General features: G+C 39.9%; 1 protein-coding gene across 4 annotated transcripts in view; it reads right to left on the reverse strand.

Moving 5' to 3' along the window:
* Nucleotides 1–20,975, reverse strand: part of MACROD2 (mono-ADP ribosylhydrolase 2) — a 1,871,078-nt gene that overhangs the window by 192,763 nt on the left and 1,657,340 nt on the right. The window lies entirely within an intron of this gene.

Here is a 20,975-nt window from a genome sequence, read left to right on the forward strand (position 1 = left end):
GATTGTGTCAGCCAATAAGAGAAAGAAAAGAAAATGGTAAACTAACAGCTGAGCTGCAGTAAAGAAACAGATTTCACATGACCCTACGGGAGTCTCTGTTCTGCTATTTTAATATCCTTGTCAAACGTCGCTGAATATCATTCTGCTGGTTCTTGAAGGTATTAAGTATGTTCATATTTGCGCACTTCACCACGGAAGCTAGTATTTCAATCTCCAAATTACAGAATGGGGAAATTTTTCTCTTTGTGTTCCCAGAAACGTTTGGATGAGTTGGAGAGCATTTATAATCCATAAGCACTCAAAGGGCATTTTTGCATTTTGAAATTGCTTCTGCATGCATAAAAAGGATCCTTTATTTTGGGGGGCTTTTTGCAAACCCAGTTCATCTGTCATTACTCTGTGGCAGCACAATTCAGAGTCTTCTTGTCTTGTTTTGATGAATTGCTCTTTTTAACTTATCTTCAACTCTATAAGAAAAAATGGCCATGGATCTGAAGAACCAAGAGTTATTTTGATTTGAGCTGGAGGCTCATTCATACAAGTTAATTTCCAAGCCTGCTTCATATCGATCAAAACGGACACCCTCACAAATGACACATCTGTTGTGGTCCTTGAAGCTGCTCCACATGATTAGCATAGAAGAGACGTAGGCACTCACAAGGGCTTAGGACCTGCAGTTCTAAATGCTGGCATGGCAAGCATACCTTGCCCCCCTTGTAACCAAAGAAATGATCCCAGAAAATACTGGGAGGAAATGTCAGTCACACATAAAGAGCAGCTTCCCTTTTCACAAATGGAGAGGGTGCTGTGGTGTGCAACATGTATCAGCCCCTCCCCTTCCTTCAGGGTGAGAACACTCATTTTTCCTGTTGCTGGAGGTGCTGGTGGCTGACAGCTCTGAGGAGACCCTCTCAGAGGATTGTCCTTTGCTGAAGACAGTACCTCACCCATCCTGACCCTCTCTTCCCCGTCAGCCTGCATCCAATGACCGACTCATGTAGCAGTCCAAGGCTCAGACCCCTTCCCTCATTTGATGCAGCTCTGAAGGACCATCAGTTATGGGCTGAACTATGTCCCCTAAGAGATTCATATGTTGAAGTCCTAACCCTCAGTACCTCAGAATGTGACTGTATTTGGAGAAAGGGCCTTTAGCGAGCTAATTAAGTTAAAATGAGGTCATTAGGGTGGGCCCTAATCCAACATGACTGGTGTCCTCATAAGAAGAGGAGATTAGGACATAGACTCGCACAGACAGAAGACTATGTGAAGACACGGGGAGAAGGCTGCCATCTACAAGCCAAGGAGAGAGGCCTCATGAGAAACTGACCCTGCTGACACCTTGATCTCAGACTTCTGGGCTCCAGAAGTGTGAGAAAGTAAATTTCTGTTGTTGAAGGCACTCAATCTGTGATACTTTGTTATGACAGCCCTAGCAAACTAATAAACCATCCAAGCTTCAGAGCTCCTGTGGGTTCAACATCCCCCTCTTTCCAACCCTGCCTCCCTCATTCCACTCCTCTCCCTGCAGATATGGATCAAGAGCACGATCAAATAAACCCCTTTTCAGTCTGCATCCCTGAAAACTTGACCTATGATAACAACCCTCTATTTTTGGCAATCTGAATTATTTTCTTTTCATGTCCACTTTTGACATCATTTCCAATGATGCAAATGGCAGCTGCCAATCACACATGAAGCCTACAGCCTAAGGTCTGTCTAACAGCTAACTCTGTCGCCCGCTCCTTGTGGAGAAACAATCATATTCTGTACTTGGGCTGACCAATTGTTACGAGGTCAGGATTCATTTTAAAAGAGCTTTCAAAGTCAACGTATGCTGTAAATATGGCTCACACAAAGTAACAGTAGATTTGTTGAGAGGGGGGCTCCATCTGATACTCACCTTTGGGAAACGAGCCTCTCAAAGCTCTTCGTGCACTCTATTCTGAGGATGGGAAACTGGGTCTATGCACGACCGTGCAGTGACAGCCATAACAAATCAAGGTGGGCTACATCTTAACATGAAGCCTCCCAGAGCTGAAACACATTTCTGCTGATGGATTTCGTATTTCTAATGCTAGGCGTATCCTTTTGTATAAAAGTAATGGATTTCCTTTTGTGTCAGAAGTAGCTTACTTAGATGGGTTTTAACAATCCCTAGAAGAAAAAGTGAGTCCATGTGGTCTGCAAGTGTGGTCTGGAGGTGTTGGGGCACTGTGGTGTGGTGTCCTATCCCCTTAGGTCTTAGCTGTGTTGTGGAAGCCAGAGAATGGCCAATCATCTGCATTTCTCTGCCTGAAGTCTTTCTTAGTGCTAGGGTATTCTGATCCAGTATCTAGTAAGCTGTGAGTTTGGAGAATTAATGCCTCCTACTCCAGCAGCTCTCAACCAAGGACTTGCAGGAGTTGACATTTAAATATCCCTACTTCATCATCCTCGGATGAGAAAACTCAGAGTTCTCCAGGAGGATAAGCTTCTGATTGACGGCATGCCCTGCGTTGACCTTTTTCACCCCTACTTCATCCACAAACAATCTGCCTGCACTTTAATCCTTGTCTTAGGATCTGCTTTTGGGAGAACACAAATCAAGAGGTGAGAAGAAAATTGGTTAAATATCAACTGGTTCTTCCAGGATCCAGCCTATCAAAGGTTAATTTAATGTAATTCAGCTTCTAACTTTCTTAAGGAGCTATCTGTTGTGTGGTGTCCTCGGTACCCTTAAACTGAGGAGACAGTGTTAGGAATAGGTCTTTTGGCTCAAAGTTCTTCACGATCTAGGCTGTGACATGAAATTACCCTTCCAATGATGGAGCTATTGTTTATCAAGCACTCATGCAGGGCTCATGTCAACCCGGCTACCCCAGCTGCAAGCCCCTATTGTATATCTCATACTCCTGCTTCTGAGAACGCTCTGTTTCCTTTTTTCTTTTATTTGATTAAGAACATCTGCAGAGGTGGTTCAGCTACAAAAGTTAATAATTACTCTATTTTCGTCACAGTAATTAAAAATTTCAAGGAAGAATTGTCATTCATTGCTTCTGATGAAGTTGCCCATAGAGGATAGTGCTTTATAAAGCCAACAAATCATGACCTTAAAAAAATGCCATTATCAGGAGAAAGAAAAACTCTCCTCAAAACGGGAATGCTACCAAGTCACAAGGTAGCTCTGAAGCCTGGTCACAGTGCTCAACGGAATGGGGGCCACTATAGAACTGTGCAAATCGTCCTGTGTATTCTCATTTTCTCAACATTTCCATTAGTATCTGAGACTCATGCTGATGCCATTTACAGTTCAAAGGAAGCTCATTAACATATCACCCTGAAAGAGCATTTTGTGAGGACAAAAACTGTTTTTCTCAAACTGGTGTCCCTCTCACTCCTGCCAAAAAGAATTTTTCTTTTTTCCAAAAGGCAAACCCCAAGAGAACAATCACTCTTGGGTAATTTTCCATAGGTTCATGTCTCATACAACAAGAAACAGCAACCAAGGTGGTTCTATCCAAAATGCCCCTTGAGGGCGGGGTGGTGGCAGAAGTGGGGTGTGTGTGTGTGGTACATATGTGAGTGGGTGTTTGTGTGGTATGTGGAGGGTATAAAAGAGTGAGGGCAGGGCAAAGAGAGCATTCCATCTCTGCCTCTCTCAGCCACCCTCTGTCCTCTCTGTCTTCTCTAGCATGCATTATCTGCTCCAGACTGTGGATTGTACCTTTGCAATTTTATCAACTTGTAGATATTTCATATCAACTCTCTCTTTACATGCTAGATAAAGGAACATGTGTCCAACTAGACTGTAAATCCCCGAGGGAGATACCACCTTTTACTTTAGTTGTCTTTCCACCTAGCAATCCATGTAGCCAATGGAAATGTATAGAAAAAGGCCTTAATTGGGGCTGGCCCCGTGGCCGAGTGGTTAAGTTCATGCGCTCTGCTGCAGGCGGCCCAGTGTTTCGTTAGTTCGAATCCTGGGCGCGGACATGGCACTGCTCATCAGACCACGCTGAGGCAGCGTCCCACATGCCACAACTAGAAGAACCCACAACGAAGAATATACAACTATGTACCGGGGGGCTTTGGGGAGAAAAAGGAAAAAATAAAAAAAAAAAAATCTTTAAAAAAAAAAAAAAAAAAAAAGAAAAAGGCCTTAATTGTACTGCTCCACTGGACCAGTAGGCTTTCGATGACCTGGTTACCACAACTCCCTGACTCAGGGACCCCAAAGGGTAGAAGCGTTGGCCCCTGGCTCTCTCTCTCTGAAAGAAGTAGTCTTTACTCTCCTCTGACTCTCTATGGTACGTCCATCCTCCACGCCATTTCTCTAAACCACATTGCCATGATCGTGACAGATTTAAATAAGGTTAGTCCCCACTTCATTTTTTGAAAATTAGGCTCACAACTTTCAGTGGTCTTATCAATTAAGTTATTTTCAAATGTTTATCAGAGAATACCCCTGAGGGTGGTGAAGTCTCCCTCAAGGAGTTGAGATGGTGCCAAAACGCCTCCTCCAAAATTTTATTTAATTTTGAGTTTTATCATATAGTCTTTTGTTTATGGACTGTATAAAATGTTCATGCTTGTATGCATGTAAAAGCAATGTTCCTCCTCCCAATCTTTACTGATCCTCGAGGAAGATGGGCATTGCTTTACAACGGCTTCAAGTGCTTCCTGGCACACTGTTTCACAACCTCCATAGGGGCTGGAACTTCACTCCCACCAGAAAATCATGATTTAGTAACATAAAGCCAATTTGCCTGGTATACTGGTACATTTGCATAGATAGATAGATAGACAGACAGACAGATAGATAGATAGATAGATAGATAGATAGATAGGTAGATAGATATTGGTAAACATAAGAATATTTGAACTTCCAAAAGTATTTATCCTTCAGATACTACAATCTTAAGGTATGATTCAGTCTTCTAAACTCTACATTTTGAAACCAAGTCCATTGTGAATATCAAAATATTCTCAGGGGAAAAGAAGAGAAAGGAAGAGTACTAATAGTTATTTAATACTTTTCTGCTAGACTCTGAAAGTGCGGTTTTATATATGTAAGCTCAGGTCATCCAGAACATGACCTGTGAAAAAACTATTATCCTAATCTTGTTGTAAGACAGTCTTTTTTTCTTTTTAAGAAAAACAAAACAATTAAAACAACAACAAAAGAATAACCGACCAACCAAAAACCAAAACCAAAACAAAAAAAGAAATAGGAAGACAAGACTAGAGCAGAGAAATGTCAACTGCACGTCAACCTTTTTAATCACTGGGAGCATAGGGAAAAAAAGAACAATAAAAGTCAGGTATCCACTAAGATTATTTTAATAGAGGGTAATAGAATGACGGCTTTCTGAAAATAGCCAGCAGATGTCCCATCCATTATACTGAGCCTTGTTATATAATGTCTGCTATAATCCCTTAAAAATCTATTTTCTAGACTTGATTCTGCTCCAGCATCTGTGATGCTAAATGCTGCAGTGGCTGTTTCCTGGTTTCCACTGATGTTTCCAATGCCAGTTACAGGTCAAAATTTAAGAGCAGTAAAAATAAAGACTTTGTTTGCATTTTCAGCAGGAAAACGATGCTCTATTCACATCTGTGCTGTATCCAATAATGTTCCGTCTAACCATCCTTCAGCAGGAGAGGAAGCGCCCAAATTACAAAGATGTGCAAATGTAATTGGCATATTGGCACGATTTACAGTAACTGCTCAATTGGTTAGAGAGACACATTCCTAAAATAACGTTGCCAAAACTCTACACTAAACTCTCCACCTGAAGTATGGATTTGTTCTGTGAACTTAACTGGATGATTTATTCGTTAAAAACAAACCGATTATCTGTGTCATACTTTTGGGAAGGTTGAGAAGGGGAAAGCAAAATTTAATTTTGTGAACAGATGTAAAAAGTATTTGGAAAGATTCACTGATGATGTGTTCATTGAAAAACTTTAACCAGGATTCTACTTTGCTATTTAATTTCCTAAGCTGTGAAACATATAACGTACATTCTGGAAAACAAATTATTTAAAGTCTACTTAACTCCTAAGATAAATATTTGGGGAACTAGATTTGGGGAAGCCATAAATTTTTCAACTATGTTGAGGTCCACTTTGAGGAAAGTCCTAATTTTTAGGGGATTATATTATTTTTTTTCCTTGATGTGGAGGATCTTGCTGCTACCATATTGGTTTTCCATACATTCCAGTCACGCAGCAGCCTATGAGTTTTCTCCGTGAGTCACCAACTCTGACCTTCAGCCATGCTTCTTCTCTAGCCAGTGGGTGTGAAATGGTTACCTTTCTGGACTGCATGAGTCATGAGCTTACAAAAATTTTTTATGGTGCCCTTGATTCTGCTCAGTACTAGAAAGACTAAATTTCCCTTTGGTGCCCAACCAGGAAATTACTTCATCCTTCCAAAACAGACTACAACCATAGTCTCATTGCCACCCACTGGGAAAATGCAGCAGAAATAAAAGTCACGGTGCTCAGATTACAGAAAATCGCTGCTCCATCAAGTAAGTAAATTTGTATGAATGCCTCCATTTTGCAGAATATACTGGAGAGGCAAACTTATGTAGCAATCAATTGAAAAGGACTGATTAAAGCAAACTAACGAAAGTTTGTGACATCCCAGGCAGTCCAGTGTGGAACAAAAGCAGTGAGGGAGTCTATGAGATTACTTCACGATACTGACCATAAAGTAGCCTAGAATGCTGAGAGTTTTAAATGGGAATCCTTCCAAACCCCAGCTCACTGATGGCCTGAGAAATTCTGGTCAACTGCAAAATTTCCTTAAACATACATCTCTTATCTTAAAATAACATTTGATTTTTAAAAAATTCTACTCAATTATATATTCATGAATATTTTCCTATAAAAATGTTTCTTTCCCTAAATGTTTGTGTAAAGTTGGGGCTCCTGGAAGAGATGGCACAGCTACCCTGTGACTTCAAGTCCACTCAGTCCATATGACAAGGCTCAGTTTTACACAAGCTGTGTGACTTTAACAAGAACGGTGGTCTATTCTGGAGCCTGTGGTAGAATGGGGAAGAGGAAAGAGGACAGGCTTGAATTCAGACAGTCCAGATTTTGTATGTGGACTTGACCACTTGCTTACCTCGTAACTATCAGGAAATTGCTGAACTCCTCGAATCTCCATACTTTCATCAGTAAAATAGAACTAATGATAGACTGATACCACAGGGTTGTCTAGAATATTCAATGGGATGAAGTTATTATCGCATAGTAGCTATTGAATAAATGGTAGCTGTCACTCTTAATTAAGCTTTTTTTGTTTTTTGAATTCCTAGCACACTTATCTAAGGTATCACAATGGCCACTATTCCTCTACATCTATAGCAGGTTATTACCACAAGTAAGATTATTCCTTGTTATTTTACCTCACATGCCTTAGCTCCTTAACTGAGCAGTATTCCCAGCAGAGAGAGTTATCATGTCTTATAGATGTTCACATCTACAAATATCATAGTTTTCAAACTTCAGTAAGCATAAAAGTTTGGAGTAAAAATGCTGATTTTTGACCCCCTTCACAGATACTATGATTTGTAAGTTTGGAGTGGTGCCCAGGAATCAGCATTTTTAACACCCATCCTCCACTCTTGGACACAGCTGTGCGGGTATTCAGCGGTTTTTCACATAGTCTTCACATGGCCTTCTTAGAATACTGCCGTTGGATTTAGGACCACTCTAGTTCAGTATGAGCTCATTTTAATTTAATTAAATCTCTAAATACCGTATTCCAAATAAAGTCACATTTTGAGATTCCAGGTAGACATGAATTTTAGGGTGACAGTATTCCACCCAGTATACTCCTCAAACCTTAACTTTGAGAACCGTCATTTTACCAGCCAATTAGACTATAGTGCAAATGAGTGCCATTCAGTATGATCTCCTTTATTAATATTCTATGTAATTACAGAATACTATCTGATGATATTTTCATAAAGTAATCTTCCTGCAACATACTTCTGTGGTTCCTATAAGAAAATCTTATTCTTCGTCTTGATATTTCTGATTACAAAATCTGCTGCTGACATATATCCTGGTTCTTTAAGGAGGCATTATTACACCTAATGCCTTGTAGTTTTTCTTCTCCTTTACATGTCACTATGTATCAAATATGAAACATGCACTCAATAAATATTGAGTTGAATGTATATATTCATTCTGCAAACAATGGCAGGGGTAGTGTAAGACAGAAATTTTCCTGTTTTCAAGGAGATTTTCCTGGACAGAGGAGATAAGCCCTTATACAATATTACAACGCCAGGTGGATAGTGCCAGCTCTGAGTGTGCTTAAAAATTCTGCTGTCACCACTTACTAGCTGCATAACCTTGGGCAAGTTACTTCACCTCGTTAGAGCTTAGTTCGCATGTCTGTAAAATGGGGACGAGGCTTCCACCTACCTCACAAGGCTGCTGAAAGGAATAAATAGTGATCTGTATTAAATGTTAAGCACGCAGCCAGTGCTCCCTAAATGTTAGCGATTGCAAGGGACACAGGGGAAGGAAGAATGTTTGGTAGGCTGGTGATGATATTGAATGTGCTTATTGTGTTTCCCTAATGGAGTATGAGCTTCCTGACTGCAGGGACCTCATAATTACAATGCCCTAGCGTCTCTCATAACTCTTGGCAGATCGGCTCCTCACAGGGGATTTGTATAATGTCACCAAATGCAGTCCTGGTTGATTGATTCATTGAGTGATTCTATCAGTCCCTTTGTTGGCAGCTCTAGCAAAACTTCTACATGTTCTAGGTTTCTGCTTCTATTCATAGTTGACTCGTTAAGCGATGTAAATTTTTGTCATTCAAATACCCACATGCTAATGGCAGGGGATAGTAGATTGATGGCTGGCAAAGAGAATAGCCAGTGAAGCGGGTGGTGAGGGTTAGGGTCAAGATTATGCATATAAGGCAGGAGTGGAGATGGGTGATAGTGAAAGAGGACCCTTCATAGTCCTACTTGAAGGCCATGAAACCACAATCATTACTGATGTCTAATGCATATAAGTTACGGTATGATTTACCGTAAAATCCAGGGGTGTCAGGGAGCAATGCAAATTGCAGATGCTAACTGCATATCTTTCATTTTTCTGGAGTGGCTGGACTTTCAGTTGCAGCTTTCTGATCATGCACATAATGCTTTGTTATTTTCACTTTGATGTAATTATTATGATATTGATTTTTTAAATGGGCCCATGATAGAATTTCTAAGCATATGCCAAATAAAATTCTACCATGACTTTTACATTTGTACTTCAGAAATTATCCTAAATAGCCATCTGGAGCCTTGAAGTTAATGGATTTTCAGCTAGTTAATTTGGTCCACAACACCAAAATTCCTCCTGCATAAATTCACTTAACTATCAGTTATTGTGAATAGGCCTATTTATTTAGCAGAAGCCACTTTATTATGCTGTTTGAAAAGCAAAAGCACCGGAGGGAGAATATCACATACAATTAACATAACTGTACCAATACACAAACATGAGTTGGTATAAACCGTCCACAAGAAAAATGTTACTCTGCTCACACTGTATGTTTAGGAAGAGCAGTAATCACATTTTACCTAAATAATACATTAGAGTCAACTTCCAGAAATGAGCCTCTGCCTTTTTTGAACTTGTTCTAACCTAGTCAGTGGGTAAGGATTGGGAAGTTGTGATGATAAATGCATGATAACAATGCCAGTTGGCATCAGTATAAAATTCTGTTTCATTGTCAAAGTGTTTTTCATGTTGATTACCTCATTTAATTCACTATTACACTGTGGTGTCCAGAGCGGAGGTGTGACGAATGACCCCATTTCCTAAATAAGGTGAGCTCAGTGCCACCAGGTGGTAAGGAAAAGGGTTGAGATTAAAATCTAGTCTTGTATTTCCTGTCTCCTTTCCCAAGGCTTACTCCACTAAATAATTCTGCCTCAGAATATAGTTCATTTCTAGTCAAATTCTTTTGGACAATGGATCTTCATATTCAAAAAACAAATTGTCTTGCTTAAATAAAGCCAGATGTTGACTTTTTGAGAGATTAAGCAAACTCTCAGGAAAAGGAGGTAGAGAATATTACATGTTCCATACCTCCTTGAGATGTGTAGTCTGTGCAACAACTTATAGGTCAGAGTCTTCCACCTGTCCGTCTATCTATCTATCTCTCTACCTACCTATCCATCCATCCACCTACTATATCTATATCTTTTATCCAAGCATTTAAAAAGAGTGACAATAGAGTTGAAAGCAAGAATTATTTATCATGTTCAAAATAGAAAGGCCACTAACATGATGCTTTTTTTTGGGGGGGGGGCGGGTGCAGTTCTGTTATTTCCATTAATATGAGATGCAAGAAAAATTGAGAAGAAGTAAGCGAACATTGGCTAACTTCTTTTGTATCTTCCAGAGGCCAAAAAAAAAAAAAAAAAAAAAGAATGTAAAATTATTTGGTTTTAATAAAAAGTCTCTGGATTTTTGGCTTATTAGTTCTGAGTCTTGATTGTTAACAAATCAGACTCACTCAGAGCCTCTATTTTCTCATCTTTGAAACAAAGGGGTTTAAAACAGAAGTTTCCAAAAGCTTAACTACTCTCAAGTTTTATAATCCTTGATGCTGTAACTTTCCCAACACCTCCACTAGTGTAAGTTCTAGGCATCCCAAATGAGTGCCAGGTACCTCCAGAGCCAGCCCTGCTGGAATCAGTAAGCCACAAGACCCACCTTGACAGTGGTCCTTAATACTTAGAGGTAGTGTCAAGCAAGAGTCAAATCCTATTTTGCATTACTCTTGCGCTGGATTGTGCCACCATAATCCTGGAAAAAGAGTTTTGCATCAGACTCCTTATCTCATTGACTCTTCTCTTGGGTCCCTAGTGTCAAGAGCATTGTTGACCTCCTCCCCCAACTGAAAGCAACATGCCTGCCCAATTTCTGTTAAATCCTCTCCCCCCGGTGTTGGCTTCCTATTTTCCTTTTCTTAAATTCAGCCTAAATCCCACTGCCATATGGGAGGGAATGGGGTTAGAACTGAACCTGCTTGTTTAACTTTTGGCATCTCTCTTTTCTAAGGCTGGACATCCAGCTGGACACATTACGAATTACCTCTCCCTTGACAAACAAACTTTCACCAAACTCCAGTCACGCACCATCGCCTGGGCCTCCCATAATCATTCTCAGCCTCCCTCCTTACAACGGACCTCCACCACCATCATGACTAGATCCTGACATCTCAAAAGATGATAGTTTGCTCATATTCCCTCGGACACAGTTTTTGAATTTCCCCTGCCTTCATATTCCTTCTGTTCTGACATACTACCTTTTGCTCAGCTCTTTCTCTTTCTCACAGCATAGAGTGGGCTACCCCATGATCAAGGACAACATGTAAAATGCAGATAAAGCCATCCTACCTCACCAGGATGACGTGAAGATAAAATGAGATCACAAGGATGGAATACTTTGAGAAATTTAAAACTGAAATATACATATGAGGTTTTATGATGCTACGAAAATTTTTTTAAGATTAAAATTTCAACAGAATTCACAAAGTTTTGTTGAAAAAAATATATACTTTTCTTCACAAGTACAAAAAAAGTTCTCAGACTCAGTGTGTTTGTGTGTGTGTGTATACTTACAAATTGAACCAATGTGGGTGACATTTAACACGTTCTAAGTCTGTCATGCCTTGCCTTGGGAGAGTATTTGGCTTTGTTTAAGTTCTGCGCTACACGTTTTTCATCCTCTCTGGAATAACAAGTTACCTAGGGAATATTCTCATGGTACTGGCAAAAATGCAAAAGCAGGGAGTAAAAACAGACAAGGTCTCTCAACGCCTAGCCTTGGAACTAATACAGAATCACTTCCTATGTCCTTCCATGGGAAAAGAAGTCAGGTGGTTGAGGCAAAAATCAAGCAGTTAGGACATATTCTTTTCCCACATTGAGACAATGGCAAAGGTGTAGATACAGGGAGTGGTTGAGAATTGGGGCCAATGCTTTAATCCACCAAGGTAATAAAAGAGATTTGAATTCGGGCAATCTGATTCCATAGTCCTTGTTTTTCAGTGCAATTCTCTACTTCCTCTCAAAAAATGTTTGTATTTCTCCTCTTCACAGAGAGATATATTCCAAAGAAATTCTTTTTTTTTTTTTTTTTGGCTGAGGAAGATTCAGCCTGGAAGATTTGCCCTGAGCTAATATCTATTGCCAATCTTCCTCTATGTTGTATGTGGGTCACCACCACAGCACGGGTTGCCAATGAGTGGTTTAGGTCCATGCTGGGGAAGTGAACCCAAGTCACTGAAGTGGAGCCTGCTGAACTTAACCACTAGGCCACAGGGCTAGCCCCTCTAAGAGCTTCTTTTGAGGAATGAGGGATAAAAAAATGAAGCCTGCTCTAACATTTGAGATTTAAGCTGAAATAAGAGTTCATATAGAGTGAGGCAAATATTATACATACACATATCAGGAAATAATTTAAGCAAAACAGTGCATGTATCTATATTTACAGCCATATTCATAACTGCATTTGTATGTATACATGTATGTATGTGCACGTATATATAAACACATGAAATATACGTATTCATACACATGTATGTGTTGAGTATCCAGAGCAGTGCTCCAAATTGTGCTTTCCACTGCACTTCTTACAATAACAAGTGACTTTTAGGGAACCATTCTTAGTTTTACAAATGCTTTATCAAGTAAAATCAGATGCAAGTTTACAATTTTACTGATGTATTTATTCAAAAGGTTCAAGCTGCCTTAAATCAGAACAATTTTGACTGTGAAATGATGCTTATCATTTTTATTTTCACGTGCTTCTTTTGTGTGCATGGGATCCAAGAACTCATCAAAAGCTAGCTAGGCCCACTGGATTTTATCTCACAGTTACTGTGATGTGGCTACACTGGGCAATCTCTTCTCATCAAAGCACAATTGCCACAGAAATAGCTAAGTGGATGAAACACAATTGCTAAAGAATAATGAAAGGAAATGAACCCCCAAAGCCATATTTCCAATATAAATCATAAAGTTAAGTTGCAGTGATCTGAAAACAGAATTTAAGGATGTGTATAATCCAGAAAAAGCTCAGCTGATGCTTAATTTTTGCATCACATCTGCTAATGATGTAATTAAGGGCTCCACAAGATGGAAACATTAAACATTTTGCATAGAAAGATAAGGAATACGAAGATGAATATTAAGATTAAAGCAACTTCTTTCTTTTCCTTTGTAATGTGAAATCATTTCTCTGAAACTAAAGACCACAGGTTGCCTCTGTTCATTGTTTGCTTCATTCTTCGTTAGAAAGGGGATCTAAGTGTTACTAAATTAAAAGGAAAGGATACAATGTATCATAACCTCATAGCCACAGTGGCCTTGATATTCTAGGTTGAAAACTGTCCAACCTTGACAGGAAAATTAATCTGGGCAGGTCCCTGGGGTATTTAATGCAACATTCTATACCAGTTATTCTCAAACTTTTTAGTCTTACAAATTTATGAGGCTGGAATGAGGTCCTACTTAGTGATACAAAACTCAACAACCAACAGTCCAAAGGGTTTGGTCGCTGATGATTCTAGGATATCTATCATTTTCAATTTGGATTGCAGGACCAGGGAGGTTAGAGTGAGAAACCAAGCAGTTGGTGATAGGCTAGGTGTTTCACAAAAATTTCATACCACTCAAAAGATATGGAGGCTAAACAGGGGTTTAGGACCAACAACCAGAATATAAGGACCTGCCTCTTTCATACATCATAAGAGATAGACCACAGTTTTTGTAATCAAGAGGAATGTAAAGTGTCTATGGTCAGAAGCAGCTCAGAAACTAACACATAAGTTAATAAGTTGTTTTATCAATGGCTTGGAGCAACCAAGTTTCTAGAAATTCAAGGAAGGTGGAAAAGAAAGATTGGGCTTTGGTGGTCTGAGAAGGAAGGGGTGCAGAGTGCAGCAAGTCAGAAAAAACAGATCAAGGGAGCTAGTGACCAAAGGACAGCTGTGAACCTAAGCACAACACAAGGTCCACATATCAGAGATCTCAAGGAGTTCTTGATCCCAGGATTGTGGCAAGTGGACTAAGGAAAAAGCTGAGGGACCAGCACGCTCTGACACAAAGGCAAAGGATCCCATTCAACAAGATTCTCTGTGTCTCACTCCCATAGACTTTATATCTCTGTGAAAAGACCAGATTACTCAAGCAAGTTCCACAAAGCAAATCACAATGAATATTATATTTTTAAAAAGGCTTCTATGGTTAAGCGATGTTGGGAAACACTGGGCATTTAACCTTGTTTACTGGTTAGAAAGAGTTTCTCTAATGTCTTCATTCTCCTTTGTGGTTCAGCCCTGCCCATTAAAACCTAAGAAAAACCTGCAGATTAAGTACATATGTGTGTGTGGGTGCGTAGAGCGCATATTTTTGCAAAGAAAAACAGATATCCTTATTGAACTCAGGCCAAGTTCCCTTTTTTCTCTGATTCAAGAATAGACATCTAGTGTTTCTTCTGGTTTTCATTTAGCAAAGCAATCCTCATAGGTACAATCTCTCTAGTATACAACTGGACCGTCTACAAAGAAATAGCTGCGGTCGACTTGCTAAGCTTCTGCCCAATTAGACCCATATCGCTTCCTTGAAAGCTCTTGAGGGTTACCCTAACTTGGCACTGCTGTTCTTACTGCTCAACCTAAGTTCAGTCAGATCACATTAAAGTGATCTGTAAAGTAAGCCCACCAACCACGCTCATGTCAAAGCTACTATGGATGGTCAGTCCCTTCAATGCATCGTTTATTCTCTGAAAGCAATTTGTAAAACAAATAAAAGAAGTATTGCAAGTTATAATAAAATTATAGAAACTATCTGAAAACTAAAATACATATTCAGGTAAGTGAATGTTTTTCAACCAACCACACATAACTAACTCAGCCTCAGTAGATTGATGGTGGTGAATTTTCTCTCTCTCTGAAAAGATCATGCCTTGATTGTGAATAAAGGTGAAAAAAAATCCATAGATAATGACTCCTATGACTCAGTTCTGTATAGCTGACCTCCAGTCGCTTGTAATGAGATTGCTTTTGCAGAAGATATAGATTTTAAGGAAGCAGCATGTATGTCGATTGTAAGAGGTTTGTTGCCCCAAATACTTTTCAGCTCTCCTTCCATGGTCAAGGGGATTACATCTGCGTAATTCTATTTACTCTCTCTCACATGGAGAAAGGAAACAGTTGTGTGGTCTCCATGATGCTGTTAGTAGGTAAAGCATGACTATTATCAGACATCTCTTTTGAGTTCGAGAAAAGCAAAAGATATGGAGTTGAAATGCTATTTCTTTCACAGGAAATAGAAAAGTCACCCAAGTTTCACGGTCTCAGAGGACACCTGGGGTTCTGTGTGGAAACAGACACTCAGTCCATTTTCCCTGCTGCTGGGGGCTCTACCTAATGGCCTGGGCTGCTGGGCACTTCCTAGACTCGTTCTGGTAGAAATACTCTGTATGTTGTGAAGGGAAGGGAGAGAAAATGACATTTGTTGCTTGTGCATTATCTAGGCATCATGGAAAAGCTTTACAGTTTTATCTCTTTTAACTCTCGCAACAGCAGCACAGGGTAAGTATCGCCGCACCGGTTGTGCAGATGAGGGAACGCCAAGCTCTAGCGCCGGTTTTTATTGCTTAAGACAGCTCTTGCCTTGAATCACGGCTCATTATCCTATTAGCCGTTTGATTTTGACAAGCGAACTGCTCTAAGCCTCAGTTTCCTCATTGTTCAAACAGGGATAACAATATTTCTCTCACAAGTAGACAAAAGAATAATATTAACAATTATTGTTAGTATTTTCATCAAAACTTTAGTATTTTAATAATATAATAATGATATTATTGCTGTTTTAATATGTGAATAGCATATAATAATTTGAATATGCCAATTAGAATTAATAATATAACAATGCTGTTAATATTTTAATACAGTAATACTATATTATTAACACCAATAATTTATTTATTAATAATACATTATTGATATTGATATTAAGTAGCAGACAAGATTTTAATGGCAGACCCATTCTTTTCTACTCTGTCTTATTGCCTCCCATGGGAAGGGAGGGGAAGAAGACACTTGTATTAGCTATTTATTGGCACATAATAAATAATCCCCAACTGAGTAGTTTAAAATAGTAATAATCATTTATCTCTCAGTTTCTATGGGAATTTGGGAATGGCTTGACTAGGGCACTAGGGGGCCTCTTTTGCGGTTACAGTCAGATATTGGGGCTGTCGTCCTTTGAAGGACTGACAAGGACTGGAGGATTGGTTCCCAAGGTGGCACTCACACGGCTGATAACTTGGTGTTGGCTATTGGCAGGAGGCCCCAGTTCCTCTCCACGTGACATCTCCACAGTGCTACTTGAATCTCTTGGTGGCGTGGTGGCTTGCTTCCTCCACAGCGAGAGATCCAAAAGACCAAGCAGAAGCTGGAATGCCTTTTCTGACCTAGCCGCAGAGTCACACACCTTCACTTCCACCATATTCTGTCGGCCCACACATCAGCCTTGATTCAATATAGGAAGTGATTCCACAAGGACGTGAATACCAGAAGGTGAGGATCACTGGGGCTGTCTTTGAGGCTGGCTATCACAAAGTGTAATTTTTAACTAAGCAGAGAAATCTATAAAACTATTTAACTTGATTAATCAGATGTTTATTGAGTGTCTATTATGTGCCAGCCTTCAGGGATACAGAAAATTAGATAAAATCATAATCATTGAAGAGATCCTAGTCAAGTAGAGAGTCAATAATAAAAAAAATTACTTAAAACTGGACAAACTTGTATGTGATAAGATTCAAGAAATATCTACAGGAAGAACTATGGGAGCACAAAAGGGGAGAGAAGTGAATCTAACTGGCGCGATGGGTTAGGCAAGGAAAGCTTTGGGATTTGATGTTGGCCCTAAGAAATGGAGATGTACTTGACAGGTGGGGATGGGATTTGAGTTTGAGCAAAGGTACAGATGTTGGAAAGTGTTTAAATAACAGCAAATCGTTCTGTATGATTGACAATAAGTGGTAAAGATAAGATCTGATATAACTTTACAGGACACAGGTAAGTTTCTATATTATAGTCTCATTGAATTGCATGTTCCAAAGGGCCTGATAGATCATTTAATTCCAATCCTGTCATTTTAGTTAAGGAACCCGAAGACCAGAGACTTTGTGGGAGTCACCCAAGGTCATCTGGAAACAGTGTGGGGAGGGGCACTGGAAATGCGACACAGTTTGCTACACATGCCGGCCTCCCCTTAGTTTATATCAGACCATGAAACCGGTGATGAGAAAAATGATTGGTTCAAGGATGATCATCAATCATTGGCCATGTTTTTAATGAGACAAATTTGGGAAATGGGAACACAGAAATCTATTTATAACGATGCTAATTTCTTATATTAAAAAAGTAAATTAGCTATTAAAGATGAGTCAGCTCCACTCAGTGATTCAAGTATTTGACTCCTCTGAATCTTTATTCTCTATAAAGAGTAGCAGTCCTATTTTAAGATATACCTTTCCCTGCTACGCTCCTTTCATTTTCTTGTTTTCCCTTCCTAGTTCACATATAAACTCAAAAACACTCAAAGACACAGTGCCCAATGCCTTTTATTAGAAACAACTAAAGACAATACACAGTTTCCCCTAAGGCACCTTGAACTCATTTGCCATAACATTCCACCAGATTAAATTAGAATGTCTATATCTGCTTCCCACACGCTTACACACATAGAACATTTCCACACATAAAAATTGCCGTGTTTGTCAAAGAGGGGAGGCAGTTTAAAACCTTAAGAAAGAGTTAATTAAATACAGTCTAGAACCAAACTGAGAAAAGAAGTCAAAGTGTGGAGCATCTAGCTAACATGTCCATGGGCTGAGTAGTTCACAATTAATGTGAGTGTGATTTTGGACATTATTCTCATTTGAGGGTTCCATTTTCAGTCATCAATTATAGATATTAATAATGATGAATGCTGGAAACAGTTGAACTACACTGTGGAGCTAATTCTAAGTAAATGCACCCTTCTTTTCCTGTACATTTTGGATTACTGTCCAATGTCATTTTAATGGTTCACTTTTAATGGTTCCTAAGGAGCTGTACAAAAGGGAGAAACTTTCTATTAAATGCAAATTTGTCATATATTCTATATATTTTATTTATCTTACTTGGTTAAAAAATCAGATGGGGGGAAGGTTAAAAAAGCTCAACATCGTCCTACTGTCAGAATTGATGTCTATAATGTTTTATCTTATGCTGCCTTATACAAGAGCTTGACAAGGTAAAGAATTTTCCATGTGAGAGAAAGGTTATAAAATGTTTGTGCACATAAGAATCATCTAGGCAACTTGTTGAAAATTAGATTCCAGGCACCACCCTCAGAGATTTTATTTAGCAGGTGTCACTTGCCTGTTTGTCTCAGCTCCATTCCCTGTTCTGCTCTGTATCACAGAGACCCACATATCCTTGGTTACCCTGGCCCCTTAGCTTCCTGTTACATCTGGTCAATGGGAATCACTGAAACAAGACTGGCAACTTAAGAAAGGAAGAGTTTGGGATATTTGTTCCCCTCTCTGTTTCCAGGGCATCTTTAACAGTGGCTGTGCTGCTTCTGAAATTCCGGTTCCTACAGGACAGCCCCTCTCTTCCCGGTCCTAGCTTCTGTCCGATGACCCCGGCTTCTAGGCTGGTAACATACATCACTGTCTGTGTTCCTTCCATCTGAGGGCTGGTAATGGCTTTCTGCTGTTGCTAACATTTGAGTTGTCTCGCTTCCTTCTATTTGGCCATTTTCTTTAGCTCTGAAGCCAGATCTGGACAACACATCCCAGCATCCACTAAGAGCATCCCACTCTGAATTCCCCACGGGAAGCCTCCCTCTCTCATCTCTAGCTTGATACTCCTTCACAAGCTACACACAAACACATATACACACACATTTTCCCATGTAAAAATTCACTGAGGACTGCTAAAAAAAACCCTAAAACACAGCCCTCACATATCATTTGGCCACTGATATCACTATTCTCAGTATTGGAACTTTTTCCCATTTTGAACCACCAGGTAAAATAAAATTGTGTAGCTCTAACAAAGGACACATGTAGGTAGAACTAATCTGAATTCTCAGCTCTGGTCTCAGTTTAAGGCTTAGATATTAAGTCCAACAAACCCCAGAGACAGCAGAGTGACATTTAGATAACATTTTCTGAGAGTTTGCTAAACAATACAAACATATCAGCACACGAAATCAGGAGTTGAGGATAGGTCACCTGGAGATGGATTTTATTTTTCTTTAGCCAGATTGCTTCTAGGACAAAGGCCTGGCGCTCAGGACTGGCTTAGCTATCCAGCACGTGATGCTCCAGGGGCAGAGTCTGAGGAGTGACTGGGTCACCACTGCCAGGGCTGCTCCTGGGGTCCTGAGGCCAGGAGGGAGAAGACAAAATCCTGGGCACAGTCCACACAATGACAAGGGAGAAGAGAGGATCAAGTTGTGAGTGTGGAAGGCCAGAGAAGGAACATGCAAGCCCCAAAGCTGGGCAGGAGCTGAGATAGACAGGAAGATGAAGCACAAAGTGGATGGGGCACAAAGCAAACGGAGATAGAGAGAGGGCTGGTACAGGTCACCCATGGCTCAGAGCAGACATTCTGTGTACATTCCTTTTATGGGCAAGCCAAGCGGGGGGAGGAGCATGCGAGTTTTACCCTCCTTCCTCCAGACACTGCACTAACTCCATGCACTCAGGTTCCTCAATGTAGTTCTTGCAAGCAGGCACACCTCTTCGACTGAGACAGGGAAAATGTCTTTAGTTGCAGCTGGCAGAAGAGCAAATCCCAGAAACAGCTTAAGAGACTCAGGACCAACGCCTCCCTTGATATAATTTTGCTCAAGGCACATAACAGAGCTCAACTTCCTAGTCTGTCTTTGAAAATGGGGTCTATATGACCTATGATTATCAGGATCCATGAGAAAACACCCATAGGGGAGCTCTGGGATCACTGTCATTGAAATTCAGGGTAGTAGTAGTATATTTGCTTAATGGCATTCATGACTATAGACCTTGGTTTTATAGTAGCATCTGATGTCTTCATATTTCAAAAATTCCTATTATGAATTCATGTTGGTCCCAAACAATTTGAATACTTCAAGCCTTTAAATCTAAATACTCTAAAGACTATATAACCCAACAAATGTCCTTCACATCAAAGTGCTATCTTACTATCACACTGTAAATATTCTAAGAAAGAAATCAACTTCCAAAGGGTACATATATCTATGTATTTATAACAAACACATATTGCCTTGTGGTTTGCAAGTGGTTTAATACAAATTATCTCATTTGATGGATATTATAATTATTATTTTTTTAAAAATTGGCACCTAAGCTATCAACTGTTGCCAACCATCTTTTACTTTTTCCTTCTTCTTCCCCACAAAGCCCCTCAGTACATAGTTGTATATTCTAGTTGTGAGTGCCTCTGGTTGTGCTATGTGGGATGCTGCCTCAGCATGGACTGATGAGTGGTTCCATGTCTGAGCCCAGGATCCGAACCTGCGAAACCCTGGGCCGCCGAAGTGGAATGTGTGAACTTAACCACTCGGCCATGGGGCCAGGCCTGTGATGGGTATTATTTCCTTTTCAAGATATCACTTTTAAGTTGAGACAACAGAGGCTCAGAGAATTCCATCTCCAATAACAAATAATACAGCCCAGGTCTTTTGACCCAGATTTACCGCTTTCTTTAACTCTACAAACCCACACACGACAGAGGGACTCTCCCAGGTCAGTGTGCAAAAACTCCCCCTTTGGAGTCTTTATTTGCATCTTTGGGTGCTTCCTTTCCTCGCTCTATGTCACTTGATGCTTACCTATTCTCTTCTGGCAAATGGCTTGATTCCTGGGTTTAATGTGTTACAACT

The sequence above is a fragment of the Equus quagga genome, chromosome 12 (assembly GCF_021613505.1).
Source record: "Equus quagga isolate Etosha38 chromosome 12, UCLA_HA_Equagga_1.0, whole genome shotgun sequence".
Classification (NCBI taxonomy): domain Eukaryota; kingdom Metazoa; phylum Chordata; class Mammalia; order Perissodactyla; family Equidae; genus Equus; species Equus quagga.